This window comes from Durio zibethinus, chromosome 20, assembly GCF_047325235.1.
Source record: "Durio zibethinus cultivar Kanyao isolate XHJ-2024 chromosome 20, ASM4732523v1, whole genome shotgun sequence".
In the NCBI taxonomy this organism is placed as follows: Eukaryota; Viridiplantae; Streptophyta; class Magnoliopsida; order Malvales; family Malvaceae; genus Durio; species Durio zibethinus.
In genome coordinates this window covers 11,064,923-11,083,968 of record NC_143181.1, presented here as the reverse complement: position 1 = coordinate 11,083,968, position 19,046 = coordinate 11,064,923, and the positions used below count along the sequence as shown (strand labels likewise).

General features: G+C 28.3%; 1 pseudogene across 1 annotated transcript; it reads right to left on the bottom strand.

Moving 5' to 3' along the window:
- Positions 1-1,159: 1,159 nt before the first annotated feature.
- Positions 1,160-2,282, bottom strand: LOC111315783 (NDR1/HIN1-like protein 6 pseudogene; annotated as a pseudogene). The gene has a single exon (XR_016330837.1). The product of XR_016330837.1 is annotated as an NDR1/HIN1-like protein 6 pseudogene (transcript).
- Positions 2,283-19,046: the final 16,764 nt, after the last annotated feature.

Genomic DNA, 19,046 nt, shown 5'->3' with positions numbered 1-19,046 from the left:
TTACTATAAGATCTATATTGAGTTTTATGCCAAAACATTTAAAAATGAATCATATAATAGATTCAAAAACCGATGATTTAAGTCCAATTACAAAATTAAATTTAAATTAAAACAATAAAACATATTGAATAAAATTAGTTGTCGACGTTAATATAAAGAAAGGTATATTAGAAAGGTGATCTGGAATCCACGGACTAGGTGAGAAGACTCGAGTCAGCTGAAGGTAAGCACACTTGGTCTTCGGCCTTGCAAGAAACCGATTTAGAATAAGTCCAGAATGATCTTGCAGATCTTGGGACAACACTATTGAAGCTTTTTTTTTTTTTTTTTTATAATTTTATGAGCCTTAATGGCTTCAGGCCTTACTTTTTGTGGGTCAATTTTCGGCAATATTCTTGCCAAAAAAAAAAAAAAAAGGGTAATCCTGCTTGTGCAAATATATATAGTCTCTTAGTAGGCTTCCTTCAAGCAATGGGATCTTTACCTTTTGCTTAAAGATGAGAATTCTCGTACATAAGCAACCAACATTTGATTGGCATTAATTTGTTTGGTTCCCACACCCAGTTTCTAAACTCTCTTTTATTCCTTGTTAGGAACTAATAACACACAAGCAACCAATGAAAGCATAAGAATAAAGAGAGATAATATCTAAAATTTTAATAAAAATTGAATACGAGTTGAACAAAAATAAATAAATAAATAAATATATATATATTGTGATTGATTTGTGGATATAAATGTGATACGATAATTTGCGTTTTAAACATATTTGATACAAAGTAAATAATATATAAATATATAAATTTTGAGATATATATATATATATATAAATATATATAAAAGAAACCTGCGAAATATATTATCTTTTAAAGCTTTTTGGCAATATTCAGTATTGACTGGGTTGTTTAATTTGTCATAAACAGAGTTGTGACTTGTTGGATTACTGAATTCAAATGGAGGAAGAAAACAATTTATATACAAGGAAAAATGTGTTGTGAAATTTTGCTACAAATAAAATGAGAGTAGCATTCCGAAATGATCTTACATCTCATCATTTGGAAGCTTGATTGATCCACCCCAGCATCAAACAGAGAAAAAGGGATTTTCTTTCACAAAAACAATAGTAGTGATATCGATAGCAATAATATAGGTCTAACAATAAATAAATAGAATACGAATAAAATATATAGACCAGCAAACCAAAGTATTATACTAGGATGGAGGACAAACAGCATAAAAATCCTCCATTTTTATGGAACATAAAATAGAAGAAAAGAAAGAAAGAAAGAAAGAAAATAAAATGTAAAAATATGGAATAAATAATATAGCTCCAATAAAATCTACAGCCTAAGCCTAAACTTGCAGCTACTACTTTGAATGGTGATGGCGTTGTTAGCAGATAAAGCATTCACCACTAGCCTGCACCTAACCAAGAACTTCACTTTCATGAGCTTTAACTTCCCAAGCTTAACCCTCACAGGCTGGTTGACCCTCAGTCTCAAAGGAATGTTTCCTGTCTGCTGCTGCTGTTGTTGCAGCGCGCTGATCAAGCCAGTACCATTTTGGATTTGTCCTGACAAAGGCAAAACCAGCACTGTTGTGTTCCGGTGACCTTGGTAGAATTTTGGCATTGACCCTTCACATAGTTTTGTTTCAGTGTACCATGCTTCCAAACGGCTGCCTCCCTCGTAATATATTCCGATTCTCTTGTTGGGATTCCTTGCAGTAATAGTCACATCAAAGGTAGCCGATAAGCTAGAGTTGACAGAATTAAGATTGAATTGGGTTACCTGCAAACTGTCAATAGAATATTTTGGTAGCTTTGGTTGGAAAACAAGGAATAAAATGCCAACAATAATCCCCAGAATAACGATTTGCAGTAAGAGTAGGGATAGTGTCCAACACAAGCACTTGCAACAACAGCTTCTCTTCTTTGGAGGTTTCGAGTGCGTGGCAGGAAAAGTGCGATGGAAAGGTGGATATTCCCCTACAGGGTTACCCTTCTCGGATATTGACGTGCCCTGAGGCACCAAGGGAGCAGTTGAGGAGGTTTGTGGCCGTGCTTCAACATCTGGAACGGGATGGATTTTCTGTTGATCCGCCATTGATGAAATTGAATTCAAGATTCAAGAGAAAACTATATAAAACTTTGACAAAATTGAACAGCAATTTGTGTTCCAGATCGTAGTTTAAAATAAATTGATATAGAGCAAGGGAAACGGGGCATTGATTAAGTCATACAACAGAAGCTTCCTTTATTTGACTTTGTTTTCTACCGTTTGTGTTTCTTTGAAATATTCACCTAATCGTCCCCATTCATATTGCTAGGAAATTTCCATATTTCAAGCTTTCATATTCACATTGCGCCGCGAGGGACAAAAAAAAGCATTGTTTTATTTAAAAAACTATATATTCACGTTTGAGATTGTTCATCTAATTTCTAATTTCTTGCATGCGTAAGCTTTGTGTTGAAAAATAACTCAACCAGCGAATAATTCAAAGCCGCCTTAAAAATTGAATTTCTTGTTTAGAGAAACTGACAAATTATGGTGACATCCATATAATAAACATTAGGTATAGTGTACGCTTTCATTTGGTCCAAAGAAAGGCTATTACAAAGAATCGTCATTCAGGACGTATTCATTAAAAAGGCTGAAAAGCAAATCGGTACTCCCCCTCCGGAACGGCTATTCCATCCTTAAACACGCTTTAATAATTTATGAGATTACAACTTTAAACCTAATCACGACAGTCCACAACATCGTCTGCAGTTCACTGTTACTGTTGATATATTTGATTAGATATGATAATTTATGTATTTATATAATATAAAATATTAAAATTTTTATATTTATATAATGTTTTACATAAAAATTATATATTATAATTTGTATCAATATAAAAATATAAAAAATAAATTTTTTATTTTATCAATCTTATATATAATTATTGTTATAATTTTAAATCGTATTATTTTCGTATCTTATTTTCATATCATATTTATATCATGTTATCATATTATATCAAATCTAATATTTTTTATAACAATTACTGCTCCATCCAAACATTAACAGCCTAAGTTGATCACCAAAACACTAGATTTTAAGTCAAATTTCAAACGTCAATCAGTAAATCATGATTTCAGATCGTAATTCCAGTCAAATTTGTTCAGATTAGAGGTTTGGTTTTTGGGCGTGACAACCAAATTTTGGTGTTGCCACCTTCGAATCTGCCCAAAAATGACCAGATCTGGTGTTGGAGTACCACCAGTGACCAACTCATGAAGAAAGAGGGAAGAAAGAAAAAAAAGGTGGTCGAAAACAAAGGAGAAAGTGCACTGGCGACTGTGGTTGCTGGCGTCATGATTTTCAACAGTAACATCAATTATCAAAAATCATAGGAAAGGAGAAGAGAAAAAAAAAAAAAAGAGAGAAAAGAGAGAATTATAGAAAAAAAAACACAAATATTATGAATTAAAGAGTTATTTTAAATAAAATTATTATTTTATTAAAGGATAAAATATTATTTTTAATCCTATCCTGTTTATTCCTTGACATAGCCATAACTAATCAAACATAGTTGTACTTTTTCTTTTCTATTCCATTCTATGAACAGAACTATGTTATTTCTATTTCCTTTTTATTCTATTCTTACAAAATAATTATTCCATTCATTTTTTATTTCATTCCAAGGAACCAAACTTACGGAATACTTGGTAGATTAAAAAAGTAGAAAGATGAATAAAGGAAAGTGGAAGAGTGCAAAGAAAACTAATTTAATAGAGAAAAATGAGAGAAAAGAAAATAAGAAAACTTATTATTTTTTACACTTATTAATAAAAATAAATCACTACAAAGGAAAAAGAAAATAAGAGAGAAAATGAAAGATATGTGAGCATGTATTGCATACTTACAAAATTAACCATCAAATTTAGAATTTTTTTATCTTAATTTAAAAAGATTATAATGGTGAAATCATATCATTTTTATTTTTTTCTTTTCATTTTTCAACTTTTTCATCTTTCCAACCAAGGACATAAATGGAAAGAAATAATATGTTTTCCATCTGTCCACTTCACTCTAGTTTTTTATCTTCTAATTTTTCTATCCATCATACCAAACAAAACCTAAGTGTGATTAGATTACTGCTTTAAAAAGTGATCTAATTCTTATCTAAAATGGTGAAAAACTTTTCTCATTGAGATAAACTTATATGTAAACCTTATAATAGTAAATATTACTTATTTAATATATGAATTAAAAATTGCTTCCTCTCAAAATTATAATTATTTTATATTATAAATTTTTATTTTCAAACTAATATTTATTGTAAAATGTTCAAAATAATTTACAGCATTCTTTTACCTTTTTTTAAATTTTTTGTATATAATATAATCTTTTTATTTTTTATTGTTATGATTTTAATAGATTATTTTATTTTCTAATTCAATTTTTTTACATAATTTATATTATAAAAATTATTTACTTGTCAATAAATATATTTATTAATTTAATAATTTAATTATATTTTATCATGAAGTAAATAAAATATTAATAATATTTTACAAATTATTATCTTTAAACAATATTGAAATTCTGGTAAAAAAATTAAAATCATTAACTTGTGTAACTATTAAAATATGTATGGTTATTTTGATAATTTCAAACAAAATAACATTAAATTTTTAGTAATACCAAGTGCATCGATCTATAATTCTTAAAAACTAATAGGGGCTTTTGGTTTGCATATTTTAATATTTCGAGAGGAAAAGTAATTTCAGAGAAATTATTTTAAAGGTTTAAATTCCTATATTTGGTTGATCTTATAAGAACGTAAGATTTATATGTTCGGTTTAAACGTAAGATTTATGTGTTCGATTTAGAATAATGTAAGATTATCCAATGAAGTCTTTTATTATGTTGTCCTAAATGTTACGTTAATAACACATAACATATAGTTATATTTAAATTACTTATTTATTTATCATATTAAATTATTTATTTAGTTAACATGAAAATGGTTTATTTAATATTTTTATGAAATTAATAAAAAATTAAAAATTACTAAAATTATTTTGATATATCAAATAGTATTTTTGTAAATAAATATTTTCAAGATATTTGTACATATATTATGTATAATTGCATTAGTTTAATTACTATCCTAACATTGATTGTCCCTTATATAGAGCAAACAATTGGATTTAACATATAAATTATTTATTTATTTAATGAATAAATTATTTATTTATTTAACATGTAAATTATGAAAAATATATTATAATTATTTTCATATTATTTTTTTATAATAGACTTCATTTTTAATCTTAAAATGTAGTTTTTATTGAAACCCTAATTAAAACTAATGGTTCACAAGATATTTTCAACAAAAATTTCATTTTTAATCTAAAAATGTAACAAAAACTACATTTTTAATCTTATAAATATAGTCTTTGTTGAAACTATAGAACCAAAGGAAAAATATTTTTTTTCATTTTAAATTTTCATCAAATAATACGTTTTTAATCGTAAAAATGTAGTTTTTGTTGAAATTAAAAAAGCAGAGGAAAAATATTTTTTTTTCATAATATGCTTTCAAGAAAAACTATATTTTTAATCTTAAAAACTTAAAAACATAGTCTCTATTGAAACCCTAGAAACCAAAGGAAGAATAAATTCTTTTCACAATATATTTTCAACAAAGGTTATGTTTTTAATCTTAAAAATTTAGCATTTGTTAAAACTCAACAAAGACTACATTTTTAATCTTAAAAATTTAGTCTTTATTGAAACTATAGAAACAAAAGAAAAATATTTTTTCTTAATGTGTTTTCAACAAAAATTACATTTTTAATCTTAATGTTGTAGCATTTGTTGAAACTATAGAACCAAATGAAAAATAATCTTTTTTGTAGTATATTTTCAACAAAAATTATGTTTTTAATATAAAAAATGCAGTCTTTATTAAAAATATAAAATTTTAAAAAATAAATTTTTCATAATATTTTTTTAACAAAGATTACATTTTTAATTTTAAAAACATAGTTTTTGTCGAAATTATAGAATTTTTAAAAAATGATTTTTTTCAAAAGTCCATATTTTCAACATAAACTATATTTTTATCTTGAAAACATAATTTTTTTTAAACTATAGAATTTTGAAAAATAAATTCTTAATCGATTGAAAACAAAATTATAATTTTAACCCATAAATTTTTTAAATATATTTTTATTTCAAATAATTACAATATTATTTAAAACTTATACATATGTTAACAATTATGATTATTATATTATATTATAATTATTATAGAGCATTAAACCTTATAGGGAAGATCTTGAGGAAAAAATGTTGAGATGGACTATGAAGAGGATCTTGAAGAATACATTAAAGGATTTGTTGAAAAAGGTTTGATGCTATTTCAAGTGGGAAGAGCACTTGTAGAAAGCATTCAATCTGAGCTTGAAGAGGCAAGTCAAGAAGAGGCAGATCAAAAGGAGTAGATATAAGAGGAAGTTCAAGCAAGGCCAAGGATGATTGCAAAAATGTATAAACAATGTTTGAATGTAGCACCACCTACCTCAAAGTTTATTCAAAATGGCTACTTAAATAGTTGAAGGATGCCACATTTATGGAAGATTGTAGCCCTGAACTTCAACAACTCCTCCCCAAAAAGCAAAAAGATTTAGGGAGTTTTATTATTTCTTGCAAAATTGGACATTTAAAATTTGATGAAGCTTTTTGTGATCTTGAGTTTAGCATAAACTTAATGCTTTAAATATTTTTATGTAACTAGGATGTGGAGAATTGAAGCCTCCTAAATTCAACCTAAAATTTGTTGATTAATCTGCCAAGCTACTACAAAAGATGTTGAAAAATGTGTTTGTGAAAGTTGGTAAATATGATTTCCCTATAGACTTTGCTGTATAGATATGGATGATGATAAAGCTCCATTACTATTAGGTAAACCTTTCCTATTTACTACCAAAGCTTTAATTGAAGTATACAACTATAACCTTACCCTTAGATTCAAAAACAAATAAATGCAGTTTGTAAATTAAAGGTATGGTTTTCTTTGGGATGAAGATGATGTGAATGCAATAAAGGTAAAGGAAAACTTCAGGGAATTTGACTTAGTGGCGAAACCTCCTGACCCCTTGATGCAAAACCACTTGGCAATACCTAGCTTCAATAGTGCCAAACCCATGATAAACTCAAGCTCAGTTTATGTGATTCTAGTTAGAAGAGTTAGTACACCTCCTAAGACCAGTTCTAGTTATGTCATTCCTTAGAGAATGATGAAACAAGGCAAACTCCCTTCTAAAGGGATAAGATGATTTTGATAGATTTAGGTATAGTTAAGCTTGACCAAAACTAACGCTACTTGGGAGGCAACCTAAGTTTTAGTTTTATGGTTTATGTTTTTTTTATTTTTATTATGACAAGTATGTTTTGATCTTTTTTTTTTTTTTTGGTGTTTTTAGTTTGTTTTAATAGTATTTAAGTAAAGTAAGGAGGATATCTCATGCAAGTAAAGATTCAGCCTTAAGCAAAATCTTGGGGAGTATTTTATTTTTTCCTTGCTTTTTGTTTTAATATATTTTCAACTTAAGCATGGAAGGAGAACAATTTTTGAACTTTTTGAAATTTTAACCCATATTTGCTTTCAAACCAAATTGATATACACACTTAGTTTATTTGCATAAACTTTTTAAGATTGACTTGAATTTGTTATGAAGTTAATTATGAGTATAATGGAAGTTGAAAGGAATTCTTAAGCATGTTTCTTTTTGGATATGATTTTTGTGCATATGTTTTTTATTTTTATTTACATGAAATGCTATGATTCTTGTGAAAATTTTATGAGATGTTAATTTGCATGAAATTTGAATATTTGAATAAGTATTCTAAAATTCACCCACTCAACATTCGAGGTAAAATCCTAAACTGTATTTGACTTAAAAGAGGATCTAGCATCCTTTCGACCGTTTGAGCTCTTCAAGCTCACTTTTTATGATGCATCCCTAGTACTGATATTTTGAGCCTGTTATATTATTTCCTTTTTCTTTGTTATTTCAACCACACAATAAGCCTAATAAGCCTTTTCTTTTGATTACTATCTCATCTTTTGTTTTTACCTAACCCAATTATGCTTACTCATATATTATGGATATTTTTATGTATTTGGGAAAAAGGAAAGTGCAAGGAATAAAAGAAAATGAAAATGAAAAATACAAGGCAAAGCCTAATAAAGCCAAAAATGGCTAAAGTAAAAAAAAAAATCATGAATAAAAGAAAAAAGTGATGCCTCAAGTACTCATAGTTCCAAAAGCTCTCAAACTTTTCAATCTAAAGTCCATGAAATTTCAAAAAAGTAAGCTAAGGGTTTTGAGCCTAAAATTTCTTTTTTTCTATCTTGACCCAAGCCTTACATTATAAGCCTTAAAGACTTTTTGATCCTAAGTCAAGTATACAAGTCTAACATTAGTGAAGAGTGAATGGGAAAGTGGACATGTGAAGTCTATTCCGTCTTTGAGTTGAAATGTAATGAAATGTTTTACATTCTTTTCACTTGAGTTATATACATGAATTAAAGATTGAGTAAATTCATATGTATAAAGAATATAACATATTGGGAGCTTGATTTTGAAGAAATTTCTTGTAACTCTATGTTTATAGTTAATTTTGTATTATGTGATAGTACATAAAAGGAAGTTTATGCAATTTTTTTTTTTTTAACTTTGTAAGTATGTATAATGATTTTTAGTTGTGCCAATTTGAGGATTTTGCTTAAGAACATCAAAGATTCCAGTGTAGAGTTATGATAGCACTAAAAAATAGGTGTAAATTTTAAAATTTTGGTTGAAATTGGTACTTTTAATGCTACTTCTACGATTTTTAAGGTTTTAAAGCCTTTGGAAATAATTTCCATGCAAAGCATGCAAGGTGCACATTCAGCCGTGCAATGTAATGTGCCAACTGAAATCTTACTAGCTCAACATCATCCATCCATGTAACCATACGGCTAAGAAAGAAGATTTAAGGTGTTTGAATTGCACAAAAATTCTTACTCCTTACATCTATTCAACTAACATTAAATTCAAAATGAGATAATGCACATTTGAAGAGTTTCACAACTACATGGACACTAGAGACTTTTGGCCAAAGCAAGATCCAAGCAAGATTGTCTAAAGACTTTTAAGACTTATCATGCACCCAATGAAGAAATTACATTCATGAAGAATTCTCCAATCCTTATCATGTTTGGCCATTTCAAATCCAAAACGAAAATAATTATCATTTGAGAATTTCAAGCCTAAATAGACTCTAGTTCATTCAGCTAGAGAGAGTTTGAACTTCACCATAACTCTTTTGCTTAGCTTTGAAGAATTTCAAATTAGTGAGTACTTTTTCCCTTTGAATTTCAAGAGTTTGGATAAAAAGTAAAATATCTTGTCATGAATTTCAACTTAGCAGAACCAAGAGTGGAGATTTAATTAAAATTGCATTAAGTTAGGATGAATGGCTAAGATCTTTTCTTCAAGACCCCATTCGACCAAACACACTCAAGAAGGAAAAGTCCACCTTTGTCATGCAACTTTGAATATTAAGATAAGATTATCTTTTAGCATTGAGATAAATTCAAACTTTGTAACCTTATCCCCTAACTTAGCTGAAACCCTCTTTATAAATAGGGAAGCCATTCACCTCATTCCATCATATTTTGCTTTTAACTTCTCTTTTCTTCTTTATTTTCTTTAGTTCTTAGTTTTTCTTAATTTCTTTAAGTTATTGGCTTAGGTGACAGCTTTGCCAATAGCCAAGTTGTTTCTTTAATTCTTTTCTTTAATCCAAGAAGTGTTTATTTTCAATATCTCTTTTTCTTCAAAGCAATATTACTTTCTTACTTTTGATTTTAAATCTTGTTATGTACTTCCTTATTTTCGGCAATCACTCTTTCTTATTCTTTAAGTTTCAATGCTCTAGACTTTAACCATTTTTTTATGAAATTTTTAGTTACAACTCTTTCTTTCATGCATAATAGTATTTCGCCAACCTTTAAGTTCATATTATTTTAAAATTTTTAATCATTTATTTTCTTAGATCTAGTTTTGGCTATTATCTGTAGCTTACCAAATGACAGTTAGATAAGTGAGATTTAAGCCTACATTACCTTTCAATCTTTTCTTTTCTTATTTGCAACGTAATTCTACCTTAGTTTAGATATAAAAGTCTAGGACTTCAACTTTAGTACTTGAGAACTACCTAACAATTACAATATATAATCATTTGGGAGACGGTACTAGAATAGTTTCATTTTATTACTTGATTTGTGTACTTGTAGGTATACAAAAAATAGCAATCAGTTTATCACCCATTTCATTAGTAATCATACCTTTATTAGAACAATTGTTGGTTTAATGGCGATCAAGTAGAGGCTAGATGTGATCTTGTGAGAATATATTCATCATTTCAATTCAACAATCTTGGATATCATGGATTTAAACATTGAGTAGGCAATACAGGCTTTCATATTAAGCATACACCATGAGCATATGTGATATGCCCTTACTAAAAATAAACTAGATAAGTTGCATCAGCTTTATGAGAAAGCACAAAAGTCTACAAAGATCAAAGAAATAGAATTAGACGAGAAAGGGTTGAAAGAAAAATAATCATGTAATGATTACAAATGTGAACACAATCAGCTAGCAAAGCAATCTAGTCATAGATTTTATATAATAATCAACCCCAGAACTAGCCATCTAGTAATGCCTTCAAAACTCATATTCTTAATGCAAATGCCAGATAAGAAATCTTAGAGCTTCTTGCACTTTTTCAAGAAAAAAAGGAATTTAAAGGAATTTCGACAAGTATTGCATCTATCATTTGGATAGTAGGGACATTACTAAAGAATGTATTAATTTGAAGAATGAGCTGGAACGCCTTGTTCAAAAACGCCAAACATGTAAAAAGAGATCATCCTAAACTCTAAGAACATGATCGCTTAGCTAAACAAATCCAAGAGGTTTGCCATTCTAGAGTAGTTGATAAGCACCTTATGGTTATTAATTAGAAAAACACACTCAAAAGTGCTGATATAGAGGAATATGTCAGAAAAAACTAAGGGGCAATCTCAACCAATTCTAAAAATATATGTAGCTATGATAGTGTGCATAAATTAGACATGAAGGGCAAGCTTATTAGATATTTCTTGTAAAATTCAACAAATTATATACAGATGTTTTATCATAAATTAATGAATGACAATAATCTAAACATTCTTCCTACAACCATTTACATAAGCACGAAGAGCATATTTTCCTTGGAGATTGTTTGCCCAAGAATGCATTCACTTAAGAGCATATAAAACTTCAAACTAGACAATCATCTACATTGAATTTCACTTATTGCTTTACCTTCGAGTGAGTATGTGGTCCTCTACCATCAAATCTTGTCGCCATACTCTTTCACATGTAAAAAATTGCAATGCCATAGGTCTCGCCCTCCATACATTTTCATGCATAAAAAAAAGCACTCGATCTCAATTGTCCTTACTTAAGCCTAAGGCTAAAGAAAAAATTTGAGAAAATAAAAAACTGATAAAAATCGTAGCGTTGTATTTATTCGGATCAATTTTTCTATCAATTTGATTTATATCGAATATTAAATATTTCAATTCAATTCAGATTGATTTTCAAATTGTAAATTGAAAAACTAAGAATATTCAAAATGATTTTTTTATTAAATTTTATATAAAATTTTAATTTTTATGAAATAAAATAATTATTTTATATCTATATCTATTTAACTACATTAAAAAAATAGCAAAATATTTATAAAAAATTAATTTTCAAAAATTGATCAACTAAATTGAACCGATAAAATTCAGTTTGAATCAATTCGATTTCTTAAATAGGTTAGTTTGGATTTGGGTCAAGTTTTGAAAAATTATAATATTATGCATTAATCGAAATAAATGAACTAAATTCAATCTAATCCATTATCACCCATATTCAAGCTTGAGGTCAATCAGCTAGCACACAATCTTAATTACCCTTACTTGAGCTTAAAACTAGTATAAGAAAATAAATTACTCTATGGAATTGTAAATTAAGGCATTTGATACACCATCACAATGAAGTTAAGATATATAATTTCACGTTATCGCCAAAAAGAGCCTCCTAATATAACATCTTGAAATAAATCTCTCATTAAAGATTTTGATTGAATGACAATCATAACATAGTTAAGCAAAACATACATAATTATTAGAAACAAAAATTAAAATTAAGTAATATTATTCAACCACCATGGCCAAAAATTTATTATACATTATCAATCTATATTTACAGTACCAGTTGTCAGGCAACTTCGACCAAAGGAAATTTTTAGTGCAAGCATTAACTTTTGATGTTAGAGGCTTTGACCAATTCTAATAGGCACTTATAGAATTGCTAATTGAGAGACATGTTTTTATTTTGAAGAGTTGAGATTTTTTTCTAGATTCACTTTCTTTAGAGAATTCCTCCTAAATATTCTCACCTTTATTTATTAGAATTTAACTAAATACAACCTTAATCACTAGACCTAGCCTCTTTACCCTAGTTTTGCCTATAAACACCATACTTCAACCTTTTTTATAATCAATTCTCAATACAATTTATTTTTTCAAGCTTTGAAATTTTGTCTACCCTTTCTTAACCTTAAGAAAGCTAATAGCCACACTGCCAAAAGTCTTCCAAAGTACCAAACTACCTCCAAACTTTCCAAATTCTAGTTTTCTTTACAATCAAGTAAGCTTGTAACTCTTATTGGAATCATGACTAGCAATTAGCATTCTACCTCACTAAAAAACTAAATTTCAATTATTATGTCATCATTTTTTTATCCAATTATAAAGCTTAAACACTGCTCAAACACAATCCATACTTTACTGAATTTTGTTTAGGAATCTACAACTCATAGAAAAGCTGAAACTCTACCCAAGTTGATCCAATCAACAAAGTCTATGAGCTTAAAGTTTGCTTTTAAATTCAAAGCATATTCAATTTGGTAAAATCTAATTGCTTTTTTGCATGACGAGTATGTTACACAACCTATCCATAACCACTCATCATATAAACATAGGTTATCTATGAAAACATACTTTGGTTAATTTTTAACTATGCCATATAGATTTAATTTTTAAGATTTCATTGTCTATTTCGTATAGAATTTATGTTAGGATTATTTTACTTTTCATCTTACAATATTATGGATGATTTAAATGGACGTTTGATTATTTTACATTACTCAAGTATGCTCTATAGAAGTATGATTATGGTTTAATTTTCAATATGGAAGTTAGATTTGGGTACATTTTGTTAAATATACCGTGGAGGCATTTTAAAAATTTTTAACTAATCATATAGTTTAAGAAGCTTTTTTTGGTTTTACTTAATTTTATTTTGATGGATATATATTATATTTAGTATGTTATTTATTTTCATATATTATATATTTTAATTAATGTTTACATCATTAATGGTCGATAGACCACCCAAGTCTATTAGCCCATTTATATCTCATTAGATGCATGTGTGATAGCATGAGACATATAATATACATAATTGCATGATATTGTGTAAATGGTGTGATGTGCTCTTTAATTTGAATGCTTGAAAAAGTCAGATAAGAAATGAAATAGTAAAAACTAGGTTATTCCAAGTAGGTTTAGAAGTTCTAATTCCTGGTATACTTTGTATCCTAATCTCTTAATCAAATTCTTTGGTGAAGATGAGACTAGAGGCCATGAAATCAGTCTTGATATTGGTATAAATTAATTAAATGGCAATTCCCAAATCAATCCTACAACCAAATGAAAGCGATAAGGGTGAAATCTGTTTTACTCACAATCATTACATGTAATCTAAATAGCTCTTTGATTATCACAATGAAGTACGATGGAAAAAGATTGTGTGATGCCCATATCATGTAGTAAGCAATGAAGCCAAAGTAACTTAAAAGTTGTATCTGTAAGAGCATGATATTCTGACTTAATGTTAGAGTGGGCAATTATAGTTTGTTTCTTACGTCATCAAGAAATGAGATAATCACCCAAGAAAAAAAAAAACTAGTGGTTAAACAATGATCCATCAGAGCTTCATAGTCAACATCATAATACCTACATATAACCAAAGAAAATTAAGTAAAAAAATAAAAAAAACATGAAACAACGTGTCTTTAACATAACAAAGAATCAAATGAATAACTAAGAAATAAGATGACCAAGAAGCAAGTATAAATTGGCTAACAAAGTGAGCAACATAAGCAACACCAAATTGAGTCAATTTGAGATAAACTAAACTCCTAACAAGTTGTATATATGGAATACGGTTAAGAAGAAGAGTACTATCTAGTGATGTAAGTTTAACATTTGATTCTAAGGGAAAAAAAGTTTTACTATCAATAATGCTAGCCTGGGAGAGTAAATCAGTTGTATACTTAGATTAAAAAAGATAGTAGCCATTAGAGTTGGAAAAGACTTCAAGCTGACCCCAAGTAATAACTAAAAGAGCCTAAATCTTTCATTTCAATTTGATGATAAAGATACTATTGAAATTCTACAGTACAAGACTGATCATCACCACTTATAATCATATCATCCACATAAAAAATAAGAACGATGCCATGATTGGTATGCCAAACAAATAAAGCTTAGTCATGAGGGCTAGAAATAAACCTAAGCTAAAAAAAAATAGAATTGAATTTTGTAAACTATGCTTTAGATTCTTGTTTCAAACAGCATATAGATCGTAATTTTACACATTTTCTAAAGAGGATGAGAGAAACCAAATGGAGGCAACATGTACACTTCTTATTGTAAAGTATCATTAAGAAATGTATTTTTGCCATACTCTTGAGTACAAAAGTTATTCGAGCCAAATGGGTAAAGTTTTCCTTATATTTTATCCTAAACTCATAAGTATAACCTTTGGCTACTATACGATTTTCATAACATTCAACAAGTCCATCTAAACATGTTTTGATTTTATAAACCCATTTGTAACCAATAATAATGTTTCCAAAAGGATCTTAATAAGATCCCAAGTGTGAGTTTTCTCAAGAGCTTGAACTTCACCATCAATAATTTGTTGCCAAAAGCGATTAATACTAGCTTTATAATAAGATTGAGGCCTATACAAGGTTACAATAGTAGAATAACAATGATAATCACTGGGAATGTGAGGAATCTCTCTTATCGAGTAAATATGTGAAAAATGGGAGAAATATAGAATCCAAAATCATATTAAATTTTGTAGGTATAGGAGCAGAGGTAGAAGCAAGAGTAGGATTGAGCACATGAAAGCTATATCAAAATTAGGAAATAACTTAATAGATGTATCTTTTAAGAACTAAAAGGAAATGAAAAGATATGGGTGAAATTTAGATAAGGAAAAATTGTTTCTTCCTAAATGTGACATGTTTAAAAGTACATAATCTATTTGAAAGGATCCTAGTGACTATAACCCTTGTGTTTAATCCCATAATGTAGGAAACAACAAAGATAGACACATGGTTCTAACTTGTTATATTCAAATGCTTGTAGTAGAACAAAAGAGATACACTTAAAAGGTTTAAAAACAAAATAATCAGGTAGCCTACTAAACAAACAGTCTAAAAAAGAGATGTCATTAAAGATCAAAGTTAGAATACGATTTATTGAATACATAGTAGTCAAGGCAATTTCACCCCAAAAATTTTTCCAAACAAGAGGTAGAAAAAGGGATAGATCAAATTGGATCAAGAATGTGATAATGCTTTTGTTCAGTTATACCATTTGTTAGGATGTATAAAGGTAGAAACATTAACCAAAGTGCCATGCTAATTAAGAAACTTAAAAGGAAAATAATCTTTATATCCAATTGCATTATCAGTTCAAAATATTTCAATTGTATGAGAAAAACTAAATTATGGTCATAGTAGTATATTTAATATAACTTTTGGGTAACAAATTTATTTTTTTAAATAAATCTAAGTATAAAAGAGTAATCATCAATTAAATTAACAACATACTAATATCCATGCGTGTATGAGATAAGAGATGGTCCTTAAATGTCAGAATGAACAATATCAAAAGGGAAATAAAAAAAAATTTAATTATTATTTTTAGAAAACAAGATTGGTTGTTTGGCAAGTTGATAATGCAAGCAATGAAAAGACTCAAATTTTGTGAATCCTAATAACCCATAATATATTAAGAGATGGAGTTTACTTGTTAACGTATGACCTAAACAAAGATACCACTTATATAAATGAAAATTAGTTGTTAGAGCAACTAAGACATGTTTCACAAAAAATGAAGAGAGACAAGCTAAACAATCGTTCCACTTAGCAATCTATCCTAAAAATATTTCCCATTTATGGATGTTGTATTTGACAACTAGAAGAAAAAAAGGAACGTTGAGGCCAAATCACATAATTGGCCTACAAAATAAGATTTAATGCTAAATGGCGTACACAATATGTATCAAAAAGACTAAGATGTGAGTAAAAGCATGTCCAATGGGACTGATATTCATTTTTTATCATTTGCAGTATGAATAAGAAGAAGACACGAAATAAGCAGTTTAGTTAACAAGACAGAAGGATTTTTAGACATATGGTTTCAATAGGCAAAAATTGTAATATGAGAAGAAAAATTAGAAGAGATAACCTATTTTAGTAAAGTCACACAGTCACTTATAGTAAGGTAATAGTACCTTTAAAACTAGTAGCTAAAATGGATAAAAATCTTGATATTGAAAAATCCCTTTGATGTAGTAGATTACATGATATAATTGGCTTAGTAACTTCAAATTTCTTAATCTAACAATCAAAATTAGTATAAATAGAGACTAGAATTAGAACCATAACGTCCAAATTAGCAGAAAAGGACACTTACGAATATGCTAGCATCGCAAATGATATGGTAAAGGAAAGATAACATGATCGAGTCATAATGTTCAAGTTGGAAAACCTGGCCATTAGATACAAATATATAAAATCACCACCAATCTTTTTAATTTAGGTGTGATTGGTCACCTATGTGAATTTATCCTTTTTAACGTTATTCTAAACTTAACTAAAGGCCTTTAAAAAGAATAAGTTCTAGTCTACATGAACAGAACTAAGTTCGAAAGACAATTACATTTAAAGAAGGTTTTATTACCCTTACAATGCTTAAAATTGGTACCAAATTATTCTTACAATATCATGTGTAAGTCTTAATTCAAATGGTTTTTATTCCTCATTTTTATTAATTTTGATATTTAAATATTGAAAAAAGATTTTAGGCTTTAACAAAAAAAATTTTTCTCACTTCAAGAATATTCAAAATAAACTTGTTTACTTGAAAAGGTTATATCGTCAGTTTTATTAAAAAAATTTAATCTATTTCAGACATCATAATGTACAAACAATAATCAATAAAATAATTATACAAAATCAAATTTCTTTTTTTACCATTTTTGAACAAATAAAAACAAATCAAATAAATCAAGATTTTAAAAAATACTAGATAAATAAAAACCAAATAAAAGAAATAAAAAATTTTTTTACAAGTGGTCGAGTCTCGAAACAAATTTGCATGCGAATCTCTTTTTAGCAAGACAGTTGATCCACTTTCTCCATTACCCAAAATGGTGTAGTTTTAATACCACTATAAATATCAAAACTTTAGCTCTCTTTCTTCATATTTTCATTTCAACTTCTCTTTCTAGGCTTGCTTTCCTCCCTTTTTTCTCTAAGTTTCATCAAATTAAGCAATAGCCCAAAAATTGATTAAAGATCGCTACCTTTTATGCCACATTGTGCCGTTATAACCGACGTTAGAAACCACAAAAAAACCTCCAAACTCCTTTTCTTTTTTTTTCTTTCTTGCACTAAACTAGTAAAAGACCAATATCTCTTAATGATTTATCTCTAAAGCCACCATTAAACTGCTAAACAACTACCCAGAAAACTCCTCAAAGGCTTTCCCCTTTTCTTTAATCTAGCATATGTTCAAATTGAAAACCAAAAAAATTCCAAAAAAAAAAAAATGAAAGACCTGAAACCCAACTTCCCATTTTATTGTTATGGTGTATTATGGACACCTAATTTTATTCGAAACAATTTGACATTGTTGATCCGAGCTCATTGTTACACTTAGGCTAAGACCATTAATTTTCAAGCCCATTACACGGCCCATTTTGAAAGTCCCACAAAAGGCCCATAAATAAAACCTGCTAAAAGGCCCAATTACAAACACAACGTGGCCTATTTAAAAGGCCTGGTTAGAGCCTAAACGATGCCTTTAATGCAACCCATTTTCTAGTCTAATAACAAAATCCAAATTAGCCATTAAAAATGGCCCAAATGATGAAACATAAACCAAAAAGAAAAAAGAATTCCAAACCCAAAAAAAAATAGAATCCAAAATCAAGCCTAAAATAGCCAAAATAAGAATAAAAAATGTGGACCAAAAATAACCAAAAAAATACAAAAAAGAAAGAGAGCCTAAAATTAAAGAAAAAAAAAAGGGCTTATTTGGTTATAGCAACAGCAAAGGCCCATATCATGAAAAGAGGTCTGGCTCTTTTCCACGTGAACCATGCATGAGTAAAAGACAAGGAGATAAGGAGCTAAAAACATGCTATTGCAAAACAAAATAAAAAAGTAACAGAGAAAAAAATAAAACTAAGTTAGTGGCCTGCAGAGTAGTGGAAAGAGAAGAAAACAAAATAGGAAAACTTAAAGATGAAGGCTTAGGGCGTTATAAAAAAGAGGCTCAAAAAAACTAGAAAAGAGAAGAGCTTTTAGAAAAAAAAAAGCCAAAAAAATGAAAAGAAAAAAGGAAAAAAGGCCTTCGAGCAACATAAACAAAAAGGTTTTTGGAAAAACCAAAAACCAAAAAAAAAAATAGAAGGGTTTTAAAAAAGGAAAAAAAATGAAATAGAATTTTGACGAAAAGTCAAGGGTTATATAAAAGTTGAAGGAAAAAGGAAAAGGGAAGATTTGGTCGAAGTAGTCACTACCTTTGGT